The sequence below is a fragment of the Sprattus sprattus genome (assembly GCF_963457725.1).
Source record: "Sprattus sprattus genome assembly, chromosome: 2".
NCBI classification, from domain to species: domain Eukaryota; kingdom Metazoa; phylum Chordata; class Actinopteri; order Clupeiformes; family Clupeidae; genus Sprattus; species Sprattus sprattus.
In genome coordinates this window covers 41,634,065-41,648,218 of record NC_137921.1, presented here as the reverse complement: position 1 = coordinate 41,648,218, position 14,154 = coordinate 41,634,065, and the positions used below count along the sequence as shown (strand labels likewise).

Below are 14,154 nucleotides of genomic sequence, written 5' to 3'. Positions count from 1 at the left end.
TCCAATTGGAATATTTACTTTTACTCAAGTCGATTTTGAAGGAGGTAATTGTACTTTTACTTGAGTATCAATTTTCAGTACTCTACCCACCAGTGCGAAAGGCCATGTATTTCTGTATATTTTCGCTCCCCTTGATGAAGTCAGCAGAAGCCTGACATGCCTTGAAAAAGGTATATGGTTGTCATACTCCACCCAAGGCCAATATAGCTTCCATTTTTCGATGGTGGCTGGGTGTGTGAATTTTATCTTTTAGAACCTGAGACTGTGACAGTCTGTGTTTGCTGATCCTCTTTCCTCCTCACTCTCGCATTCACATGTCTGGTTAAGAAGCGCTCCAAATAGTTTTTGTTAGAACGTTTGGTTCTTCACGCAACAATCAGTTAAGGCAAAAATCAAAACATTTTATTGCAACTGGACCGAGTCATATATAGGCTACGATGTTTTTGACAAGTTCATTAAATTGAATGATGGGGGCATTTTTTGCCCATCTCCTAGTAATTTTGGGGGCAAAATAATATTTCTTAGGGGCAGTTTTGCCCTTTGCCCTCCTGTATTTCCGAAGCTGTATGTAATGTACGTAGTTAAGGTTAGCTATGCTGTAGTTTTAATGTTAGCCTATAGCATGGGTCCATCTGAGTGATTTAATTATCACCTATCACCACCTCACTTGACTTAGTAATCTTAGCCTGCACAATATTGTTACATTCGCGGCTGGTTGCCATGCCAATATCAAACAAAATCACAGATTTCCCTAGATTTCCGTCAACGAGAAAACTTTAATGGCTAGAGAAAAATGTCATAAAGGAAAAAACACGTATTGTGCACCCCTGGTGTTTCTATCGGCGATTTCGAAATGGAGGTTGCCAGACTGACCTCGTCTGACATCTAGGTGGGCAAGTTCAAATCACTGAACGATCAGCTGGAAGGGATCGCACGTCAGCGACTACAGCTTGCGTGCGAACACAAGTGAACTGACATGGAGAAGCTTCCATTCAAAGACGAAATGATTCTAAAAATTTGGAATGAACTGCCCATTACATATCGCACATTGCAACGTGTTAGTATTAGGGCTGCAACTAACGATTATTTTGGTAATCGATTAATCTATCGACTTTTTTTTCAATTAATCGACTAATCTAACGATTATTTCCATAAATTTAAAAAATGATTCAAAATGTTGGAATTTGAATTTCAAATGTATTTTAGTAACAAGTTAATACAAATGTAATCATCATAATAAATAAATTAAATAGTAATACAAATTAAGAGTGCAAATATGCTTATACAAGTAAAGAGAAAGTGCAAATAAAGTTTTAAAAGTAAAGAGAAAGTGTAAATAAAGTTTTAAAAGGAACTCAAAATAGCAATCAAGACTCTGCAAGTGCAAAATAACTGAGCTGCAGGTGACATTCAAATTCAACATATGAAAATAAAAAATCCACAATCTTTTGTTTGAAGATTGCTAAGTGGAGGAGGTTATCTATTCAGAACAAACGAAAATACAGGCTTCTCTGATAATTCACTGATTTACCACATTGCACTTAATATAACTGAAATAGCGTTAGCAAGCATCCTCCCTGAGACATTCTGTTTTCAAACATGTAAGAGTAAACCTTACAATAAGTTATAGATATATGTCTATGATAATTGCTGCTAGACGCTTACTGTTCTTATGCTCCCACAGCCCATTCTCTTTGAAATACTGAAGTAGTACTTCTTAAACTACTAATAATTGACCATCATTGAGAAAAATGACAACTTTTCTGTTAGCCATATCTGATATGCAGCAGCTGCTTAACCAAGCTTTGTTTATTGTTTCCATGGTAACCTGAGCCATTTCAGAATAATTCGCTTTTCGCAGCTATTTCGCACTTCCTATATGCAATTCCGAATGAAAAGTACCGGTAGCTCTGTTAGCGTCTGTATATAAAAAAAAAAAATGTTTAATATTATATGACGCGTCGACGATACAAATCCGCGTCGACCATTTTTCACAATCGACTTAGTCGATTTCGTCGACTAATCGTTGCCGCTCTAGTTAGTATTGCTGTGTTAACCATGTTCGGTTCCACTTATGCATGTGAGAAATATATCTTTAAATCTTTCTCACATATGAAAAATTTAAAGACGAACCTGCGCTCGAGTTTAAATGATAAAAGGCTCAATGCTTGCATGAAGCTTCACCTCACTGAATATGAGCCAGACTACAAGCCATCAGCATGTCTATGCAGCACCCGAAGTCACATTGATCTCTGGCAGGCCAAATGTTCTATTTCGAGTGTTGTGTTGTTAACGTTGTAAACTTCATGTTGTTGTTACATTGTAACGTTGTTAACTTCTGGCATTTCCATTTGCCATTTACATTTCAAGTTACTAGTACCATAACTAATGTATTTTAAATTTCCAAACTTTTTCTTGAAACCGTCTTATTGGGGCTCTTCTGAGATTAAACAAATAAATAAATGGTAAAAGTGGCTCTCCAGGCAAAAAAGGTTCCTGACCCCTGGCCTATAGCCTACCTTGGTAAGAAGGAGATTGTGAGAAGGTGAAATTTTCTTCCCCTTCTCACTGTATAATGAGGAGTTTGGCCCTGGTGTGGGGTGGACTCCCCCACCACAATGGTTCAATCCGGGCTCCCCCACCATAGTGGTTGGACCCATGAGGCCAAATTGCTTCAATTGACTTCAGCTGGCCCCTATTTAAAGGGCGCCTCATGTTTATGGAGAAACATTTTTCTTGAGATGGCCATGAGAGAACTTTGCAGAGAGCTTTTGAACAGAAAGCATTGACAAGGCATTTGTGAGAAACCCATACCTGTTGTGAGGTGGAAGGGAAACTGTGTCTAGCTGTGTGGACACCTTGTGCCTTGTTTTGTTTGCTCTGCTGATCTGTGTTAAGTACTAATGGTGCTTAGTAAGAATTTAGACTATAGTTCACCTATGCGTAGTGAATTGTGCCTTGTGTGAGTCTGCATAGTGAATTGTGGCTCATTTAAGTCTTTGTAGTGAATTGTACCTAGTATTGGTCTGCATAGTGAATTGTGCCTAGTTTAAGTCTACATAGTGAATTGTGCCTTGTTAAGTCTGCGTGGTTAATTGTGCAAAAGTCTATTTCTGCTAAGTGAAATTTGCCTAGCTTGATTCTGCAAATTAACATTCTGCCTAGATAAATGTAGCACTGTGAGTGCATTTTGTATGTGATTTATGTTTGTTTATTTTGTGTGCAATGGTTTGGGGTTGATGTAGAGTAGGGATGCAACGGTACAGTGTGGCCACGGTTCGGTTTGTATCACGGTTTTTGGGCCACGGTAATGCTTCGGTTTCGATATATCAATATTATCCTGCCGCTAACACGCAGTAGGTTATATTTGTCTTTTCTATTTCAAGTCAACAAGGTGCTTCTATTCACACTTGCAGGGACAATGCAAGATGCAATTAAATGTAAAAAAGGCACAAATTAAGTAAAATCACAAAATGTATTTTAAACAAGGAACACTATTCTGGCCTTCTGTCAAAAACAGGCAATATTAAATATAGTAAAGTGCAGTATACTGTAAAGTAATGTGAAATGTAAACATTGACATTATTCAATAAACTCAAACAACAAACATTGTCATTCACCCACTTAAACCCTAGAAAATACTTAACTGTTATAAATACACCCTTAAAGAACAACAGAACAAACGACAACAAACAATTAGATATAAATCACAAAATGTATCAAAGAAATCGGTGGACATTTGCCCAACTTGTCCTCTGTCAATAATTGGTGAGGTGGTACTGTAATGTGCAGTATCAAATAGATATTTGATATTTGTATTATTTTGCTGCTGAAATGCTTGCGGGAGGGGATATTAAAACGAGGATCAATGGTCTTCATCATGTGACGGAATCCCGTGCCTAAAACTACTGAATAGGGCTGCATGTCTTTCCCTATGAAGACGCCCATTGAGTTGGTTATTACCTCCAGCAAGGAGGTTATGCGATCGGGTCCGTTAATTTATTTGTCCGTCTGTTTGTCTGTCTGTCTGTCTGTGGACAAGATTTCTCAGAAACTACTGGGCGGATCTTTCTGAAATTTTCACAAGAGGTGGTTCTTGGTCCTGGGACATTCCCCATTAAAATTTCAGGATGATCCGGAGCTGGATCCGGATTTGTGTACCTCCTTGCTGGAGGTCAGAAATCTCGGATTGCTCTTGTTGCCTTGTGTTTTTCGGAATTATAAGCATATTGTTGCTGAAATGCTGCAGCAATGGATGGTTGTGTATTTGTCCTGCCCCACTTACAGTTACAGCCGGGTGATGACGGCACAAGTGGCTCAACATGTTGGATGTATTACCTGTGGAGTAGGCGATCGTAGTACAGCAATGCTTGCACACCGTGCTTTGCTTGCTGACGATCTTTTTCCCTTTGTCATCATACTCCACACTGAACCCAAAATGTTCCCATATAGCGGATTTGTAAGATGACGGTGCCTCTTCAAATTTTCTTTTCTCCGTTTCTTGTTGACTCGCCATGATCGTGCTGCAGCAGGGAAAGTTTCGTTTCTCATCACATGGATCCCCAGCGTGTGCATTCAGAGCGCTGATTGGCTCTTGGGAAAGTCAGTACAATTCTGATTGGTTGTTTCATGGTTGTGGAGAGCAGAACTCATCCCCTGGGTCCCAAGCGGTCATGGCTATCGCCAAATACACGCGTGCATTCATTATAATCACATATTAAATTAAAAGTTTAATGTCACCCATACCGTAATATCGCGGTTCATCTGGGTGAACCAAACCGAACAGGGGGAACCAAACGGTTCGCTAAAATACCGAAAACCGTTGCATCCCTAATGTAGAGAATTCCCCCAGTAAATAAAACGGAAATATATTTTTATATGAAAGCTACCATCTCCTGCACCCTTCTTCCCAACTACGCCACCCAGTCCAGTCGCGACCTCCCAAAACAACGTGGGGTGACCGCCCGGTCCCTCACAGAGATAGAGAGAGAAAGAGAGCATGTATCTTGCAAGTATCATGACTAAACTAGGGAGATTCACTGAATGTAATAAAGTTACAAATGAACATGCAACTGATTTGAAAAAACACCATTACCCAATTTATACATTTTTCGATGCCATAAATAGTATAGCCTTTGAGACAATTTGCGAGTGACAGCCGGAATTTTGCCGCGACCACACTGAACATTGATTTAATTTGTTTTTAATAGGTCCTTTAAGAAGCTCAAAACTCATGTTCATCTTGTTAGCTGAATGGCTGCAGTGTTTTATCCACGGTTTTGTTTTGCACTGTTTTTGCCTACCTTTTGAAAAGATGCCTGGAAGAAAAAGGGTAATTTTTTTAAATAATAGATATCACCACGAAACTTTCTCAGTTGATTACTTACACATGAACAAAAAATGTATTACAAGTTTCTGTAATTATTATGTTTGATTATGCAAATTAGGATGTATCTAAGAAAATATATGCAAATTTGCATATTTCCGGTAGATATATCTGGACATACGATAAAGCCAGGTGATTTTTTTTTTTATTTCCATTTTGTTTACACACAAGATGCAAACAAATGTACAGAGGGATTTCAGGATATCTGCTTTCATTACCTAGAAAATCAAAATATACTGTCTATAGCCTTAAAAAAAAAAAATCGATTTTCGCCACCTTTTTTTTTTTCAAAATGTCACATAAATCAGGCCAAGAATGATTTATTAACAAATCCCTCTGTAAATATCTTCAGAATACGGCTAAGTGTATAACTGGAAAGTTTGATGTACATAGGTGCTACATAGGCTGAGAAGTATCTACCGGAGAATGACAAAAAAAACTCATTTTGAGAAAATCGCATTTAAAGATTCAAGGAAGTGTCCAGCCATACCACGTGATGCGTCTGAACGAATCACGTTATCAGAAACCACCGCAAACCAATGAAATTGCGTCCTTAGGTTTAAAGCCACGTTTTTACTACCATCATTGGTTACTGCTGAAAAGGAAATCTCCTTATTTGGATTACATAGCGTTGTGTGGGAAATACAGAGCTTTTCAACCATACCAAACATGTCATGCATCAGAAAGCCGATATACTGCACGTTACGTTAGAATGCTAACTTTCCAGGAAACCTAGGAGAATACAGACGCCGCAAACACACAAACTGTGAATAAATATACACATTAATGTATAATTAGGATATTTTCTTTATGCTAGTATGAAAGATTACATGTTTAGGGAGTGAACTAGCTCAAAATCTCAAAATTGACCACTGCTGAAAAAAACAATGTTTTTGCCTGCCGTGTCTCGCCTTAATAAGATGTGCTATAGGCTACTCTATTGCACATGTTTTGTATGTCTTATGACATTTTGCTATTTTTCACATATTTTAATGCATGTAAGTGTGCATGTAATCTTGGAAAATCCTTTTTTTTACTGTGGTATCGAAATTGGTATCGAGAATCGTGTTATTTTACTGGTATTGTCACCGACTACGGAATTTGTGGTATCGTGACACCCCTAATGGTGACATCTGTGATGGCATTAAATAACATTAGCTAGCTAATGCTAAAGACTTTACAGTTAGCAGGCTAGCTGATTGAGGTATCTTTAACCAGAGATTGAGCTGGTTATCTTTATTAAGTACCTTGATAACACTATTTATTAGGGATGCAAATTATCGATTAATTCATTAATCATTAGTTGATAATCTTATCGATCGACTTTCGATTAATTGATAAGCGGCGTTTTTCACCTGAGTTTCAGTGCTTCAATAGGGCCTTTAAAAATATCAGCTAAATAGTTGAGTTATTATTATATTACATTACATTATGATAATTCTATTCTATTCTATTATACATTCCTCTAGTAATTATGCATTAGGAAAAGAAAGCAGAAAAGTTTGTTATGGTATAACAAAATCCATTCATTAATTTAAAAAAAAGAAATAAATTATGGACTGGCTCAGTTCTTGCATTTGAAACAGACATAAAAAAAAAAAAGAATAGAAGAAATTAAATGGAGCCAAACAGAATATTATTGAGCCTATAGATTATGAAGAAACTGCATCTAGGCTATTACAAGCTAAATAGCCAACACAACTCTCTGAAGTTTAACTCGCGCTCACGGTAGTGAGTGATAGTGTAGTTACATTCTTACAGTATTTCTCTGTTCCTAAAACACATTTTTTCAAAGCATGCCTCGGTTTCTCTTAGCTCTAAACACAAATCCCAAAACCACTCACACAAAATGCAAAACCCTTTGTATCTCTTGCAAAATGACACTTTGGTTTCAAAACACTATTATATCACCTCAAAAGGGCATTTTGTTTTCAAACAACAAACACAGACCATTATTTGAGTAGACATTCTAAGCATTGATTGAACACTGATGTGCTCAATGGAAAACACTACTATGAAATGGGAAAACACTAGTATGAAGGCCTTATCAGGAGTATTATGCCTTTTCATCTCCAGTGTTACTGTACGCTTTCTTCTGTTGTAAAATATTGTAACTGTATAATGTTTTAACTCAAAAATGAAAGAAAAATGTAAAATAATAAAAGGACAAAAAAACTAGACTGCATCCTGTTCTTGCTCAAGACAATATCGACAATTGTTGTGTTGTGAAACATCTGAAAATACAGTTTGATTTGAACATTTGATTGGATTACAATACAGTACAGTAATGTTTCTGTGCTGATAGGACGTAATCAGTTGTGGAAACGTATATGACTTACTTGCACATAGTCATATCATACTGTAATTGTTTGACTCTATCAGAGTTTTTGTCAAAAGGCACCCTGTACACCTGCTTCATTCTCGAGATGTTCTGCCTTAGAACATGGTCCACTGTGGCTAGGCTCTTTGTATTGATGTTTAGGAATATATCTTGGTCATCAATGGTTGCACTTTGTATTTGTTTACGTATACTGTAATTTTACAAATACAGTACAATGTAAAATATTCTACAGTAAAATACATTCAAACTAGTGTTTTACTGTCATAGTAGTAGTGTTTCTTACCCATTCTCTCTTCTGAATGTCCGGAGAATCGGTGCAACTGAGAAGCGGCTTATGTTTGGTTGAACCCTCTGGCCAGCCTTGCCAGCCTCCTGCATGGTCAAACCCATGTTGACCACATGGTTGAACACATTGGCCTGAATCTCATCAGAGATACAGTAATGGCTCTCCGTCTTGCTCTTCCTCTTCATCATTTTCCTCCTCCTCCTCCTCTTACTCTCACTCCTCTGCCCCTCTGATCACCACTCACTTCAATGTTGCCATAAATTGTTCTCCAAACTAGGAGCTAAAGTTTCGATTTCAAATTGCACAACAGCTTTGGAAATGGAAGTTTTGTCATTTGATTAGCAGTGTTTTCTGTTTGAACACAATGAGGTTTTGGCATTGATGAAGCATGCAAAGTAGAGAGGATGGTGTTTAGTGTTTTGAAGAAAATGTGGTTATCAATTGAAAACTGTGTCTAAAGCAGAGAATTGTGTGTTGTGGTTTGAAGAAAGTGCGGTTAACAATTGAAATCTGTGTTTAAAACAGAGAATTGTGCTTAAAGTTTAGCAGAATTGGTTTAGGGAGTTGGCACTTGGGTTTAGTGTTCAGAGAAACCGAGGCATGTTTTGAAAAAATGTGTTTTAGGAACAGAGAAATACTGTAATGACAAGCCATCAGGCAAAGGTAAGCTAGCCCGCTAACGAGCTAGGTATCTAATCATTAAGCCTGAGTGAGCTAGTCCGCTATCTAGCTAAATAGCCAACTCAACTCTTACTTACTTACTTACTAACTCTCATGAGCCAAACTCGCGGGCACACGTTAGCGCGGGAGTAGACAGAGATATTCACATTCATAGCAAGGTGAGCTAGCCCGCTAACGAGCTAGGTAGCTAACTCTATGAAGTCTCAGTGAGCTAGCCCGCTAACGAGCTAATAGCTAACCTGAGTTTTAAGACTATAAGCCTTAACTCGCGGCAGTAAGCGAGAGAAGGTATAATACAGTGTAGCTGTGATTTTAGGTTGACCAGGTGAACTGGTGGTGCCATGCAGGACAGCAGCATGCACGGTGTTCAAATGATAACTGAGTGAGCTAGTGGAACTATTGTATTTCAATACCGCATTACACAGCGAACATTTGTTTTCAACCGGTCTCTCGCGCTAGCGCCCTCTAGCGATTAATCGTGATTAATACATTTTGATCGAGCAACCTCTTGATCGACAATTAATCTAAAGTCGATTAATCATTTGCATCCCTACTATTTATTATAATCTGTAATACCTTTGTTTGTTGATGAGGGTGACAATCACTGTGTGGGTATGTCACAGTAGTACTACACTGACTATACAGATGACTAGCTAACAGCACACTTAGATAAGTCGAAGATATAGTTTTAAACTATTTTCGAAGGATTAAGCTAGCTATGGGGTCTTCTGCTTTGTTTAATCCATCAATAGTGTTGTTCCTGTTGAGTTTTTGGCTTTGGGATTAGTAGGAAGAATAACTTTGTCAAGTCTTGACAGGTCTCCCGCACTTAGTTACAGTTGCTAACGTAGGATAGGACAATGGCTGTTCTAGGGAGGGGCTTAGCAAAGGGTAAATTGGAGTCTACATAGTAAAACAGATATGGTCTCGATTTCAGTTTTGAAACTGAAAACATGAACGCTTTTACGGGTAGCAGACACTGCATGACATAACTTCTTTTCACAGAACACCTTTGCCAAAATACTATGGCACTCAGTTTCAAACACATGACAAATTACTTCACAAAACACCTTCGTCAAATTACTACGAGTTTAAACACATGACAAATGAATTCACTTCACAAAACACCTTTTTCAAAATACTACTGTACTCAGTTTCAAACACGTCATGATTCCTGGAGTTTAAGAGGTGGTTCCCCAGCTTAGATTTGGTGGACCACTGCAGATCAACAAGAATAAATCAACACTTCCGAAAAATAATTTATGGTCTCCACGTGACCTTTTCAATGAAAAGAGAAGCATGTCTCTTCGGAAATATCATCTACATCGCTAATTGAATCTTAATTCAATTGTCACATTGGTAAACAACAGCAAAGAAACCCTCAGAGCCATAGCAACCAGCTTCGCATGGGACCACCCCTATCTAGAGGACTATTCTCAGAGCATTTCCTGCAAGTCCCACAAGGCAGGAAAACACAGAACAAACCATGCATGGCATTACTGGCTGGAAACATCTCAGGCAGAAACATCTAGACATGCTCACACTGCCTGCGACAAACAATGCTAAGACTATCACCTGTCGCCACAGGTATACCCCGGACCGACAGAAGCATCAGGCAGCAGAAAGAGCACCATGTTTAAGATGAACAGGGTGGAGAGCCGTGTGAGAACTGTGTGTGTGTGTACTCCATGGCATCACAGCATTGTGCTAGTGTAGCTGCTGACACAGGGCAGTCCTCCCAGTCAAGACTAATCTGGAAGCTGAAACATTGCCGCCATCCTCCTATTCCATTTATTATGAGGATATTGGGCTGAGAAGAACCAACTGTGGAAGATGAAATGCAGCTCCCCGGGCAGAGTTTACTCTGAGAACACTGCACCAAGAGGAGTCGGCTTTGCAGAAATTTCAGGCATCTGACTGGACAGGTCCCTGTCCTACTGAACATTTCTACTTCAGGTGTTTTGTGTTAAAACTGTCCATTCTTTAATTGACAGCTAAACACAGGTGTACATGTGTAGGTTACTTCCCTGGTCGCTAATAATAACATGCAATGCGATTTATGAGTTTACCCATCCATTTACATTAAGTGCGGCACTACTTTGACATTACTAGACAAAGATAGGCTGAGATGCATCTACATAATTACACTAACATAGGAGGAGACATATTTATATTTACTGTACACTTTAAGCAAAGATCAATGTCTTTTTGTCAGAAATGAACCACTCAATACAAGTTCGAAAAAAGGAAATGACATGGTGTCCAGCTCCAGATTTTTTCACTTCAAAGAAACGGGTTGCTTCTTCTAGCAACGTGGTATAATTCTCAATATCCTGCTTTTTGCTTTCTATCTCAGGGAAGCGGTCTGAAGAGATTCATCTGGCATAATTTTGAGGGTGTTATAAAATAAAAATGGGGGAGTCCAACATTGTTACACACACACAATTAACAAAGAACTTGCCCACTGAAAGCTTACTTTCACTTCATTTAGAAAAGCAAATTACGTCTGAACATCACACAAGAAACTTTAAACGTTGCTAATATTACTCTCAATGGCACAGCAAAGTGTAGGCGAGATGGTGAAACGTCAGATAATTGAGTAACAGCACTTTTTCCCAACGCCCCAAATCTAAAACCAAAGCCAGGGGGTCCAAATAGCCTTGGTTTCTGTTTTGCACACCCCTTTCTCATTCAGCAAAATGTTGCATTTCACAGCGCACAGTGAATCAGTTTTTCCTGTTCATAATTAACAGTTCGCCACATTTCTCACCTGAAGGTTTTTAAATCGGGTATTCTTAGCTAGCAAGTTAGCTATTCGCCATCTAGCCTAGTTATACATTATTTGATGTTGATGAGCAACTGTTGTATGCAAGTAAGCGCCATGCATTTACCCTTGTGATGTACACCACCAATGCATTAGGAGAAAGTGGTATGTACTGCAATGCCACGAAGCCTGATATGGCTTTGCATTAATTAGCTATTACGCTCATTATCAAGCGTGTAACCAACAGATGGTAAACTAGCCAAACATGCAGCTGGGGGTTAGCAGCTAAAATGTTAGCCTCTTGACGCTTTTGTGCGTGACGTAGCCGTAACGCAACCCTTCCAGCTAACCCATAATAGTATGCTACTAGCTGGCTAGCTAGTTACTCCAACAACAGAGAAAATCTATCGTAAATTAAACAGCACACAAAATCAATCGAACGTTTTCCTTCACTTGAGTTACAATTCTCTATCCATGAGAGGGAAACGATGGGCAGACCATAATTTCGCACAGATGCATCGAGCTCGCTTGCTAGCTAACATTATACGGTATGATTAGGTACCAGTATTTCAATGAGCTCTGCATTGCCCATAGCCGAGTCAATCAGCTGGTTTGCAGAATAACATCAATGCAGAAGAATTGTAAAGCTGCGATAAACATGCACCTGATTGAAACCGTTAGTCTGTGTCTAATCAGCCCGATTGTATAGGATTAAGTGAATGGTTTGACAGCATCGCATCCAAACTAGCTACCCTCCTACCGCTTTGCTTCCATTAGAAAAAGTCAACAAAATATTCGTCGACAGTCGACATGCAATAGTGGTTGTGGCTAAAATGTTGACAGAAATAAAATCACATGTTGCAGTGAAACGTACAAATGCAATGCAAACTTAATGGTCAACGTCTTACCTCCTGCTGCTAATCGAACTCCTTTTTTGATTCCTCGTATCAAATCGGTCTCTAGAAATAACAAGATCGATTATCTTTCACAGCAAAGAGGAACACGGCCTCACGCCTACTCTAGATTTTCGCTTCCACGATTGGCTCAGCTAAACGCAGCCAGGCGCTCGTGGACAACCAGCTAAAAAATGTCGTTGGCCCCTATAGCGAACAGATGGGACTCTGCACCAATTAAATCAGCTAAGGTGAGAGTCACGGAAAACACGTACAAAACGTTTCTCTTGTACCTCTTCCGGTATTTTAAATGGTCGCTGAAAATTAGTTTCACATTCACTCGGTTCGCACCCCGAAGGTCGCTTTCAATATCCCAGGCAAGAACACTGACCCCTTGGGTCGGTTAAATATATTTATCATATATGCCAGTCTCGGATCAATACTGGCTCAACACAGCACTAGGTCTAGACGGAATGCTATATCCGAGTACACCAAATTCGGTTGATTACATTTTCAAGTTCTTCGCTTCTTTTATCAAACATATTGTATTCAAATACTACAAGGCCACACAAACCCATTAAGAAAGAAGACACGAAATACATGTTTCATTTTTAGAAAAAGGTTCAATAAGAATTTATTGAAAATCTGCACAAAATCTGTGTCCAGAGACAGCTATGCCGACACCTACAGAGAAAAATACAACTGTTGAACAAGTGCTAAAATATAAACAATTTCAGAATATACATTTCCAGTCTATAAAATATTAATAGAAACAGCTGAGGTATAATCTAAAGGAGGAAATAACGTCTGCAGCCTTCGGCAATTATAAAATGGAAAGGGAACCTAAATTGCATGGATGTTTTTTTGTTGTTTTTGTTTGATTATTAAAAAAAAAAAAAAAAAAAAAAAAAAAACATTGTAAAGAAAATTGCTCTTCACTTCCTCACCTAAGGAGATTATGAGAAGAATTGGGAGAGGTGTGTAAGAACACACCATTGTGTACATCAGCTTACAGGTTCACAATTTAATATTTTCTAGGGGAAAGTATTAGGGCATAGTGGGATCTTTGGATCTTCTCAATCTTCCAATCACATTGCAACTACATTTGGATTAAACGCCAAAACAAACCAAATATACGAGGGAATATTACTTGGCTACATTTATCTTACAAACTGGCGATTATGTCCATCACAACAAAAAGCTAGTAAGTATGACGGAATTATATACCGCACCAATAGCGTATAAAAGTAAAGTGTATGATAGTAACTTACAGGAATGTTAAAGCTAAAATATCAAATCAACAAGGTGGGGGAGTTAAGTTTGGGGAAGGGACAACTGACTGTCTCATTAACACTGGAGATTCAAAGGTCCAGGACAGCACATCTCAGTCACTACTCCATGGTGCACCAGACACCCATCATTCTCAGAGAGAGAGAAAGAAAGATAGGGGGAGGGAGAGAGAAAGAGAGAGACTGTGCCAGCCTCAGAGCTTTTGTACTTTTTATTGACTTCAGCCCAAAGTCAGGAGAGAGTAGATGAGGAAACGGCTAACTCTCATCTGTTCTGAAGTCAATCATCTGCATTTATCATCTGCGTCACTGTACAAGGGGGGGGGAGCTGCATTAACACAATTCACCTGGACAATTAACCTTGAGAGAGAGTGTGAGAGTGTGTGTGTGTGTGTGTGCACGTGCGTGCTTGTGGGGGGGGGGGGATCAGAGGAAAGGTGTATGGCTGTACAGCATTCTAGACAATCACAGCAACGGTGATGTCGACTTGTGACACTTAACCTTCTGATCACCC

General features: G+C 38.9%; 1 protein-coding gene across 1 annotated transcript in view; it reads right to left on the bottom strand.

Annotated features, from left to right (window-relative positions):
• kdm4b (lysine (K)-specific demethylase 4B) overlaps positions 1–12,488 on the bottom strand; it is a 69,136-nt gene extending 56,648 nt beyond the window's left edge. The window contains exon 1 of the mRNA XM_080831892.1: positions 12,367–12,488. The gene's annotated coding sequence lies outside the window, so the exon portion shown is untranslated. The remainder of the gene's footprint in view (positions 1–12,366) is intronic.
• Positions 12,489–14,154: the final 1,666 nt, after the last annotated feature.